The sequence below is a fragment of the Aythya marila genome (assembly GCF_965140915.1).
Source record: "Aythya marila genome assembly, chromosome: 6".
Taxonomy (NCBI): domain Eukaryota; kingdom Metazoa; phylum Chordata; class Aves; order Anseriformes; family Anatidae; genus Aythya; species Aythya marila.
In genome coordinates, this window is record NC_139047.1 from 3,700,280 (window position 1) to 3,709,168 (window position 8,889).

General features: G+C 49.9%; 1 protein-coding gene across 2 annotated transcripts in view; it reads right to left on the minus strand.

Moving 5' to 3' along the window:
* MYO1B (myosin IB) overlaps positions 1–8,209 on the minus strand; it is a 92,135-nt gene extending 83,926 nt beyond the window's left edge. Inside the window, exon 1 of one of the 2 annotated variants that reach the window (XM_082763404.1) lies at positions 8,134–8,209. The gene's annotated coding sequence lies outside the window, so the exon portion shown is untranslated. Of the gene's footprint in view, positions 1–3,061; positions 3,081–8,133 lie in introns of those variants that run through there. The other variant, XM_082763405.1, reaches the window with a different exon arrangement.
* Positions 8,210–8,889: the final 680 nt, after the last annotated feature.

The window sequence follows — 8,889 nt, forward strand, 5'->3', positions numbered from 1 at the left end:
AACTCGCCATTGCAGCTATCCACCCAACAGCTAATTTTAAACAAGTGAAGCCTTTTACCTCCTGCTGGTGTCCACAGCCACCGCGGGACTGTGTGCCATTCGATTTTTGAGTGGCGAGTGACATTTGAGGGACATTAGATCAAGACTTAAGTCGTGTTTGATGTTTTTCCAAACTCAACGAAGAGCAGCACAGCTCCCCAGGCAGCTAAGGGAAGCTCCACAACAGGATCCCCAACCTGAGCCAAGCCTGGGAATTACTAGAAATTCACATGGAAATGCAAAAACAGTGCTGAACTATGGTAACCAGCCCAAGCTGAGTCAACTCTGCTACACAAACAAGAGTTTGTTTTAAACACAAACATTGGACAACTCTATTTTTTAATTTTTAGAGAAAAGCTCTTTCGTTCTTCACAGTTCACCTCTACGAAGCACCAAAAAAAATATTTAAAACATTCACAAAATCCTCCCAGAGGTATCACTTCAATTGCTGCATCCCATTAAGAGAAATTCGTTAAACTCCCAGTCTTGTGTCAATGACCTAATTACTTCCCAAACAGCGATTCATGTTCACATCATTTCTGAAGGCTGGAAAAAAAAAAAAAAAAGTCCTCGAGTATGGAACTTATTAAATACTGGGTTTGTAGCCAAAAAGGAAAAAAAAAACTAATATAAAAATCCTAATATGGGCAATTGCAACCTAAAATTTTGATTCTAAATAGCATACCTCATCTACCATTGTGAAATTACATACCACCTACCACGCTTCATGCATCACTGCTTGGGAATTTGAAGACCCAGAGCTGCCAGACCCATCAGGAACACTCTGGCATCCCCAACCTCGGAGGCACATGTTGCAGGAGAGGTGCACAAAGGCACCACGTCTACAACTAGAAGCCAAATCAGAAAGTTGTCTGCGTGTATTAACTCATCTATATATTTAAGAAGTTAAATTTTATGGCCAAATGATTATTTGCAGCTTTTTTTTCCACAATAATTTAGAATCATATGATGGGAAAAATTTCCATCCACTTGAGTGCTAGAAAATATTACAAGCGCAGGGGATAGAAAGTGGACAGTATGCCCAGGCATCTTGTTTAAAGCTCAGTTGTCAAAATCATTTGCAAAAGATGCATTAAATCAGCCTCACACACTGGTACATCCCTGAGGAATATTCTGCCGCCACCTTGGTGGAAACCCAACCTAAACCCTGCTCTGGTTCAGCTAACAGCACAGGAGAACCTGGCAAGCTCCTGGGACAAGCCGGTTGCCTACCTGAAGTAATAAGCAGGGAGAAAAACCACTGTCAAGAAAAGCCAACAATGTTTAAACACACATTAAACAATTCGATTGAATTTAATAAATAATTTAACCTCCGTCCTGGTGAGCACGTTCAGCAGGGTTTGGAGAGCTGTAGATAAAAGCAACCAGCTCCTACCTCCGTCTGTACTCTGGCATCCTCCAAGAGGACCAAACTTCCTCAAGAACCATTTTCAAGAGCAAGGGCTACGAGAGGATGGGACCAAAACACGCGCACAGCAGCTTGGGGACCGGCAATGATTAAAACCACAGCTGTGCCGGTTAGACACCAGCAGGCAGGAAATTAGGTTAGAGGAAAGAAACAAAATGGGTTATGTCCTTTAATACAAGGGCATGTTGAATGTTTTCACACGAAGGCTGCTGAATGGGAGAAGATTTTGGAGGCTCTGTCTGAACTGTGCTGTAATTTCTAACGGGGAATTCAGCAGAAACAAATGAAAACCTACACAGGGTTCCCTTGATTTACCTAACGCATGGCTTTTATGACTGTAACATGCCATGTCGTTGATATTAAGCAAAACAGCAGTATTGTATAAAGATTACAGCTGTCAATTGTCCAAAATTTTAACATAGTAACCAATTAGCTCAGAAAAAAGGCAAAATTTTTCTAACACTTAGAGCCCGCAAATCAGATTCTTCCTCAAACGTTCCCTGAGCTCTCCCACACCCACTTACCACTTGAGTTTTCTTCCAAATTTCCCTTCCTTATCCCTAAAGCAAACACTGGCAGCATTTCAGAACATCTCTCTTTTCTCTAGTCCTTTGTCCAATCTCCTCCTCCCAGCACTGGGCTCACATCTAGACATTGACTCAATGAAGTGAGAGCACTTTCAACACGTTTCCGTGCTCAGAAATTTAAAAATAAATAAATAAATAAATGAAAAAATAAAAGGTTATTCAGCAATCCCTCACAGTTTGACCTATTTTCTGTCGGCCAGCTTTGTTGAAACACGGACGGCTCTACCTGCTGCTTGTCATGCCTGGGAGTGCCATGCCGAGCTCGTGGCCAGCTGAATCTGAAGCCTTCCTCTCCCTCTTGGCCACAAATTAAAAATTCCACTGTTCCAGAGCCGTAGCAGTCTTATCATCAGCCAACTTGAAACGAGAACTAATGACAGCTATAAATAGAGGAGGATACAGAGCACAGGCAAACCCTCCAGAAGCCTCGGACAATTCGGTGCGCGTTGTGCTGCGGGGGAAGTGAAGTCATTCCACATTTCTGGCTGAGCGTTACAGATCTGCCCAGGTTTTTCCACATCAGCCTCGAACAGGAACAGCCATCACCTGCATCCTGCAGCCACGCGGAGCTCAGCGCTGGGCACGTTTGCTGGGCTGGAGCTGCCACTGGCAGCAGAGGTGGCTCGTGTGGCACTGCAGGCGGGTACATGATAACTACAGCAACAGCAGCAAAAGCTCTAAAAAAAAGAAGTAAAATGCATCTGCTGACTCTCCCTCCTTCCTTTCTTTTCCTCTGGCCGGGGTCTGAGTACGGCGTGAGCTCATTTCTGTCCGTGCCGCAGCCCCACCGAACAGATCAGCACTTGCCAGGCTGAGAAATTCGGAGTTTGGGGCTTTGAATTAGACAACGTTTGCACCAAGGCACCTAGCAAGCCAGGCCTGGTATTTGAAAGCCTTGTGCAACTTCTCTTTGCTTTCCCGAGGCACCGAGCAGGACGCATGCAGGCCGCACCCCCCGAGCAGCTAACAGCAAACAGCCCCAGTAAATTGCACCAGTAAAACCTACGGCTGCGGGTCCCTTTGTACGGAGAGGGCAGGGATGTTTGCGTCAGGCATCAGCTCCCGGGGAAAGGCTCTTTAGCAACACCAGGTCACCGCAGGGCTGTGCTCCAGTGCCTGCGGTTTAGAGGACCGAAGATTTGCCCAGAAGAATCCCGTAGGAGAACCGAGTCCTGCTGCAGCCTGGGCAATTCCCAAGGAAGAAACGGGGCCCCTCCAGTGCTGCTGGGTTTGCATCTCTTGCAAATGTCTTGTTAGAGACAGCGGGGTACGGCTTGTCTGCTATTTCTACTCCATTCTCCCAGCACTGCAGGTTTCCAAACGACTTCTAATGATCGTTCTGCAACCACACCGCAATAACCATCAGCACTAATTACACCCGGGGGCCGATCCATCCCCCAAGTCAACCTGCAGCCCCGCGGTCACACGAGCTTTTGGGAAAGCAGTTTTGTTCCTGCAGCGCTGCTAGGGCAGCCTCCCCCAGCACCTGCTGAAACAGCAGCCTTAAAATAATCCGAAGATGCTTGGAGCTCCATTTTAGCTCTGCAGAAGGTCCTTTGCATTTAGGATTATACTGGCAGGTTACAAAGATGATAGGTGCGTAGTAGCCTTTTCTGGCTACTCTGGAGCCTGGAAACCCTTTATTTATTTATTTTTTCCTCCTTTAGGTTCCTTCTGCTTTACAGCGAGAACACCGTTAGCGTTTTCTGTGCATCTGGAAGTTAGGTCTTCACCAACAAAGCCGTTTTGCTGTCCAAACTTCTGGTCAAATTCCCACTGACTTCAGCAGAAACAGGATCCACGGTGGTTTCTTGCATTTAGGCTTCTCTTAGTCACTGCCTAACCACACAGTTTCATAATCATTCCAGGTCCGCTGCCACAGAAAAGGATGAAATATTCAGGAGGAAAGGGGAATCTCTTTTTTTGTTTGTACCTTGCTATGATTGCCTTAAATCTTTTTCAAAACAAGGGGCAAAACATGAATGTAAACCCAAGGGTTGTCAGGGCTCCTGCCTTCTTCCCCTACAGGCTGCATTTGGAACCGACGGTGCTCTTCGTAGAAGCACATCTTTAACTCAGTTGCCAGCACAGGACATAAACACAAAGAAAACTGCCTCATTCTTTAAAATTAGTTAATTAATTAATTTTAAAAGCACTTTTAGTACTGGTTGAGCAGGGGATGGCCTTTTGAACTGATTATCCTTACTTTTCAACCTACCGCTGGAAACGTTCTGCCCATTTTTGGGATGCTGCCCAATCCAAAGGTTAGGTTTGCATAGCCGTTGCAGAGCAGGGCCGCGAAAAGCAGGGCAGCACTTATTTATTTTGGGGGATTGTCTTTGTTTGCTGTGTGTGACACGGCAGAAGCTTGTTACCACACCAGAGCTTCAAATGGGTTTTCGCGAGGCAGCCCAGCACAAGAGAAGGACCTGCAGGAACGCAGACTCAGCGGGTCCCATCGCTCCCAGGACCAGCTGCTATGGGGCCAGGACAGGGCAAGTTTCCACCCTACAGCTCGCCACACCACTGCCCCTCCTGCTCATCACTTCCTCCACAGCAAAACCCTGGGGTTTTACGGACAAGCAGTGGGGAAGGAGATCAAGAGACCTGGATACACGCGTTGCAGGAACAGGAAGCAATATTTGCCCTACCCAATATTTGCTCGTCCCAATGCTCCTGGTGCTTTGTTTTGAAATGTAAACGTGTTTTCTCTCTCCTTAACGTTTCCTTTCCCACACCACAGGGAACTATTTAGAGAGGGCCTTCTCCCAGTCCTCGCTTTGGATGAAGCACACCCAGGATTTCTTCTCCGTGCCCCAGCCCACCACAGCTGCCTTTTTCTGCTCCCTCTCTTACCTGAGCCCATCTTGGCTGAACGGGGTTAACCAGAGAAGACTCCCAGTACATCGTGGCAGCAATATTTCCTCACCGTGACCAGGAATACTCCCTCCAAGGAACAGGGATTATTTTCCATAAGGACTGGGATTATTTTCCACTTCCTTTTCCTTCTCCAAAGCTTCGCCTTGCCCAGCACTACCCTGATTTACCCTGTATGACAAAAGCCAGCTGCTCCACGGCACAGACCCACTGGCACACAAAAGCTGGGAGGCTTCTTCGGACTCTCAGTAACCAGAACTACTCCCAAACATAGGGCTAAGTGCAGCTTCCTTTGCCTCTGCTTTCCCATAGCTAAGCTTCCTATAAGAGAGCAGAAACATTTCAGGATGCCATTGCTCCGTGCCTGGTCTTCTTCCACTGGAGCACCTCCTGCAGTTTAATTTTTCCTGTTCCTAATTCTTAGTACCCTCGGCAGCACTTCAGAACATACCATGAAAATCGTGGAAAACTACAGAGAAAGAAGCAGGGAAAGAAAAGCAAGAGAACTTGCATACAGAGCATACTTGTGGGCCCAGGAAACTTGTACCACTGCTGACCAGGCTGTGGTCACAAACTTTTAAAAATTGTTTTCTGCTGACAGTGGGGAAAAACAAGCCTCTCCCTCAATGCCTGTATTTGGGGAATAAAGAAGCCTACAGCAAGTAATGCCCACAGTATTCCACCAAACCTTGGGTTACTCAGCATTTATTCCTCTTAATTATCCCCTCTTCCTATACGCTTTTTCCCGCTAGGGCTTGCAGCGGAGAAGGGGACTGGGTCAGTTGTCTTCAGCTGTGAAACTCAATTTGGAAACTTCACTCTCTGCTGGTGAAACAGAACTGAAACGTACCAAGGAACGGACAGGAGTGTGCTTGCCAATGCCATACGGGAAATCTCACAGTAATGAGGAGTTGGGAGAGCGAAGTGCTACCCCTGTCTGCCTGGTTTTCTCTAAGAGCCGTACATGCAAAAAGACAACCCGGGTCAGCCTGGCCCAGCCCTTGGATGATACATTAGTCAAAAATGCCATGTCTGCAGACAACCCCAAAGACCCTACTGTTACTTAAAATCAAGATAAGTAAACAGCAAGATAAACAGCGTGGTTTTATAATAGGGTTCTTCAAACCCGGAGCAAAGCACCAAGACCAGCAGGACTCCCTGAAAACGGCCAGGCGTGCCATAAAGCACATTCCAGCTCTACTCACAGAAGAGCCTGTCCCTGAGGAGCAAGCCACACGTTTCCCAGCCCACCAGAGATGGCATGGGACTGCGAACGCATGAGATGCCAGTGTCCCCAGGACGTGTGCGTGTGTATATGTGCGAAAGCACGTGGAAAAGTTTTGAGAACTTCACCTTTCTCTTCTCTTCCCACTCTCTCCCAGGATGGGGACCAAGTCCAAAAGCAAAATGGAGAGACCCTGGCCTCCGCAATTGGTTCAGACACTGAAGTCTGGAGCCATGCAAAGCGTAAGAGCAAAGCTTTTACAACCTCCACGCCAACTGGGACACAGCTGTACCGGGTGAATGCTTTGCGACTGATGCTCAGACCCACCAGGAAAAAGACTCACAAACTTGCACAGTTCTGGTACACTCTGCCACAGATCTGGCACCGCACACAACAAAGAGCTGCAGCTCCTTCCAGTACCCCATCAACACAAAAGAAAATCCTTTTTCTTTTTTTTTTTTTTTTTTTTTTTCGCCCTAGGAACTGCAAAACAAATGAAAGTTAATGTTATTTTTTTACCACTTCTTTCTGACAAAGCGTGCCTTGATGTTAGTTTATACACCAGAAATCAAGCTCTGGCTTCCCTGGTTCTGGAGGATGTGATGGGGAGGTTACATAAGGGTGTAATAGGAGCTGTTACTTCCTTTCCCAGTTGAAGAGAAAAAGCTGTGGATCAGGTTACACACTCAAGGGCTGGTCATCACTGCTGCAAGCCTTCCCAAATTTTGCTAATAATCCTCCAACAAACAAGAGAAGCTGCTTAGATACCTCTGATTTCAACGTACAAAGGCTCTCAGAATTTAAAAGACTACTTATATAGCTACTAGGGAAAGAAGAAGGGAAAATTATTTTTGCATTTCATCAATCTCAGGAAACTCCCCAAGCTTGAAGCGTGCAGTCACCCAAGTCGCCGCTTCACATTTCAGTTTGCTCCTCATTAGCACAACAAAAAGGATGAATGAAACAGAAGGCCAGATTTACAGGGCAGCCTGGCACCGCACTGACCAGATGGAGCACACCTCCAGAGGGTTTTTAGGCCGCTACGTTCACGCTTGTCCCAGCTCCGGCCGCACTGAGCACGCAGAGGGTGGCCCAGGCCAGCACGAAGCTGTTCCCCAAACTGCTCCGCTCGCTCTCTCCTCACCTTCCTCCCTGGTTCCCAAGCCACTGCTACGACGGCTGCCGAAGGGAGATGAGCTCAGGACCCAGCACGAGGAATTTCTGTTCCCACACAGCTCCCAGAAACCGGATGACCTCAGAGGATCATGTGAAGAAAGACCACGGCACTTCCACCAGGCAGGACGCCTTCAGTGCGTTGCCAGCAGTGGGAAAAATTAATGGCTTGGGCTTATGTTTCCAATTTCCCTCTCCCACTTCCTCCTCTCGTTTGCCAGGCTTCATCCTCCCTTCCCCCAGAAGCGATGGCAGGCTGGCCATCCACATCTGCCCTTCTAAAGGCAGCGCACACAAGGTTTGGAGGGGCTAACACATGGAGCTAACGCAAACTCCCAAGCCCTGCTGTTGGTTTCTTGCTAATTTCCTCCCTATGGATGGGATGGGACGGGATGGGATGGGACGGGACGGGACGGGATGGGATGGGACGGGATGGACGATGCTTTACTGAGTTCTTTCGCCCTCGCCTTGTGCTCGGCGCACCCCGATGGTCCTGCGGTGCCACAAGCAGCGATGCCACGACCACGACACCTCAACGCAGCACGGCGAGGCGCTGCATTAAAGATGCCCAAAGCCAGCTCCGGAGCCGGGAGCACGCCACGGACGGGCACTGCTAACTTCACGGTGTTTGCCACCCGCCGGGTCCGGCTCCCTTTCCCCAACACCGCCCTTGCGGGACGAGCCCGGCTTTGCTCCCGGGACTTGTCCCCGCCGGCAGCCATTTTACCGCCCCCCGGCCCCTCACGGAGGCTCCCAGCCGCCTCCCCCCCCCCCCCCCCGCTCCCTGCCCGCAGCCCCGGTACCTCCACAGCCAGCGGCTCCCCGGCGCCTCCCGCCCAGCCGCCGGCGGTCGCGGCCCCGCAGCAGCCGCGGGGAGCGGCTCCGCCCCGGCCCGGCCCCAGCCCCAGCCCCGGCCCCGGCCCCGGCCCCAGCCCCGGCCCGGGAGGGGAGGGGAGGGGAGGAGGCGCCGCCACCGCCCCGAGCTCGCAGCGCCGCCCGGCGGCCTCGGCACGGGCAGGGGCTGCGGGGCCGCCTCGGCCTCGCCCTCTCCTTCCACCCTTTTATTTTTTTAAATCCCTTTTCCTCCAAGCATCAGTGAAAGTTACCTCAGGATTCCCGTTTCTGCGAGCTGCTGCTGTACCAGCGCAGCGCCAGGGACTGCACGCGTCTCACCGAGGTGCCTCGGTTAAAACCATCACCTCACGGTTAAAAGCATCACCAGTTGCTGCGTTGAAAAGGAAAATTTCTGCCTCGGTTGTGAACTTTCTCCACTCACTTCACCCAAAGGAGAGGAAAGCTCATCGCTGCTGTCCGTACAGGCTCCTAGCGCTGCGCCTCAGCAGGGTTAGCGCTGGCCACAGCGTGTGCTTCGAGCCTGTTCGACACTGAGAGTCCTGTAAATAATTGTCCGTCTGTAACAGCTGCTGCTTGGCAGCATTTGTAACGCAGCCTGTATTAAACATCCTTGGGAGGCTGCTTGTCCTCCAGGCGATGAACCCCAAGTATCCCCCATTGCCCTCTTCCAGCACTCCATCCCTGCCTTGCTCCAGCTCTGCGTG